The sequence below is a fragment of the Hyperoodon ampullatus genome, assembly GCF_949752795.1.
Source record: "Hyperoodon ampullatus genome assembly, chromosome: 6".
NCBI classification, from domain to species: Eukaryota; Metazoa; Chordata; class Mammalia; order Artiodactyla; family Ziphiidae; genus Hyperoodon; species Hyperoodon ampullatus.
Window position 1 is genome coordinate 82,084,887 of NC_136919.1, and position 3,225 is coordinate 82,088,111.

Genomic DNA, 3,225 nt, shown 5'->3' on the forward strand with positions numbered 1-3,225 from the left:
TACTTCACTCTGTATGACAGACTCTAGGTCCATCTACCTCACTACAAATAACTCAATTTCATTTCTTTTTATGGCTGAGTAATATTCTATTGCATATATGTGCCACATCTTCTTTATCCATTCATCTGTCAATGGACATTTAGGTTGGTTCCATGTCCTGGCTATTGTAAATAGTGTTGCAATGAACATTGTAATACATGTCTCTTTTTGAATTATGGTTTTCTCAGGGTATATGACCAGTAGTGGGATTGCTGGGTCAAATTTATGGAGATAAAGAGAATGATTTCCAGAGACTAAAGGCAGGGAGGAATGGGGAGTTAGTGTTTAATGGGTACAGAGTTTCAGTGTGGGAAAAAGAAAAAGTTCTAGAGATGAATGGTGGTGATGGTTCCAGAACAAGGTAAATGTACTTAATGCCACAGAATTTTACACTTAAAAATAATATGTTGGGGGCTTCCCTGGTGGCTCAGTGGTTGAGAGTCTGCCTGCCGACGCAGGGGATACAGGTTCGAGCCCTGGTCTGGGAAGATCCCACATGCCGCGGAGCCACAAGGCCCGTGAGCCACAATTACTGAGCCTGCGCGTCTGGAGCCTGTGCTCCGCAACAAGAGAGGCCGCGACAGTGAGAGGCCCGCGCACTGCGATGAAGAGTGGTCCCCACTCGCCGCAAGTGGAGAAAGCCCTCGCACAGAAGACGAAGACCCAACATAGCCATAAATAAATTTAAAAAAAAAAAAAAGAAGACAAATGTGATTTAAAAAAAAATAATAATATGTTGGGCTTCCCTGGTAGCGCAGTGGTTGGGAGTCCGCCTGCTGATGCAGGGGACACGGGTTCGTGGCCTGGTCCGGGAGGATCCCACATGCCGTGGAGTGGCTGGGTCTGTGAGCCATGGCCGCTGAGCCTGCGCGTCCAGAGCCTGTGCTCCGCAACGGTAGAGGCCACAACAGTGAGAGGCCCGTGTACCAAAAAAAAAAAAAAAAAAAAAAAATCATAAAATGTAAAACTTGTTATATAAACTATTTATCGAGTTTCTGGATCCAGCACTCAATAATTTTTCAAAGAGCTGCCTAAATGAATGAATTTTTTATTGTTTCAAAGGCTATTTTTAAAAGATGTATGAATGATGCCTTTTGGCACTGCATATTATATTAAATAAAAACAGCGCAGGTGGAAGTTCTTGTGGTGAGAAGAGAATTTGTGGAGTGGTGCTTAAGAAAGGTTTGATGCAGCATTTGGTTCTAAAGCACTGGTGATGACAGGATACAGAACATGCCAAGTGGTGGTCTATCCTTTGCGACTGACCTTACTAACAGACTGTTATGTCTCTAAGCCATTTTGTCTGAACTGAACCAGACAGGCAGAGTGGAAAAAAAATTAATGATGCTTGAATTACATAGCACCTTTTTTTTTTTCCTGAAGAACCCCAGTGTTTAGCCAGCAATTCCTTTCCTTGTATCTGGTTATTTAATACCTTTCCTTCTGTTTTATTAAGAAATTCTTCACTATGTAAATTGGTTTCATTTATAAATGGTGAACATTTTCAAATTTTAAAATGTGCATGGTAATATACATAAAAATGTGTCATATATAGTATTACTATTTATGATTATTATTGCTGTTATAATTAGTATAAAAATGACAATGTTTATAATGTCCCCCCAAAATAACAGGCAACTTGTTAGCTGGATAACTATGAGTATAAATGAGCAGTGGCCCGGGCAGTGAGTGTGCATTTGATAAGAACTGATTGCTGAATTAATTGGTAGGTGTAATTTTCCCTGTCACAGAATCATAGGGAATAAGTAAGAACTAGCTTGGGAGATGAGGTCCCTTGTGCAAGTAAGAATGCATGCTCTGTGGGACAGCTCTTCTTCTTTTTTTTTTTTTTTGCGGTACGCGGGCCTCTGCCATTGCGGAGCACAGGCTCTGGATGCGCAGGCTCAGCGGCCATGGCTCACGGGCCCAGCCGCTCCGCGGCATGTGGGATCTTCCCGGACCAGGGCACAAACCCGCGTCCCCTGCATCAGCAGGCGGACTCTCAACCACTGCGCCACCAGGGAAGCCCGGGACAGCTCTTCTTGACATCTGTGCCAAGTTATTAGAGTTTCAGTACTGAGCCCCAAAACATATATATGGGTCCCTGGGAGGACTCTCAACCTCTCGTAATGAGGACAATGCAGGTACACAGCATGCCTGGGTTTGTGGCTCTTTTCTGGCTCAGGGGCAGCAACCTCAGCTATGGGATAGGCAGTTGTCATGCTTCATAATGACCACCATTTGCTGACCACTTTTTATGTGCCAAGCATGGGCCAATTACCATACAACAGAATTTCATTTTATTCTTTCAGCAACCCTATGAGGAATCATCACACTCGTTTGACAGATAGGGAAACTTAGACGCAGACAGGTGTATCATCTTGACCAAGTATGCATCTCTTAAGTGGACTAGAGCATGAGCACAGGTCTAAAGCCCATGCCACAAACCAGTATTCCTCAAAGTGTGATCCTCAGTCCACTGAGAGGGCCATCAATTCCTCCAGACCAGCCTTGAAATAAACATGACATGCCCTTTTTTACAGTTCTATAATAGGCAAATGACAATTCCACACAGTTTCATTTTTACATAAGACTAAGGACAAAGTTCGCTAGTAACTTACTTGGTGGTTTACAAGGCATTATTAAAGTGTTGATATTCAGAAACTAAAATTAACATGTTATTATGTAGTTTACAGATGCTCTAGTTTATTATTCTATATTTTCATAAGATTTCAGACTAAGATCAGATTGTAGATTTGCTACTTTATGTATATTAGTCAGGGTTCTCCAGAGACAGAGGACCAGTTGGATATATAAAGAGGAGATTTATTATAGGAATTGGCTCACACTGTCATGGAGTCTGAGAAGTCCCACAGCGTGCCATCTGCAAGCTGGAGAACCAGGCAAGCCTGTGGTATAATTCAGTCCAAGGCCAAAGGCCTGAGAACCAGGGCAGCCAGTGGCATAACTCCATTCTGAGGCCGAAGCCCTGAGAACTGGAGGGCCAGTGGTGTAAGTCCTGGAATCCAAAGCCTAAAAACCAAGAGCTCTGCTGTGAGAGGCGGGAAAAGATGAATGTCCCAGCTCATGAAGAGAGAGGGTATTCGCCCTTTCTTGCCTTTTGTTCTATTCAGGCTCCCAACAGATTGGATGATTCCTGCTCACATTGGTGATAGCATATCCTAT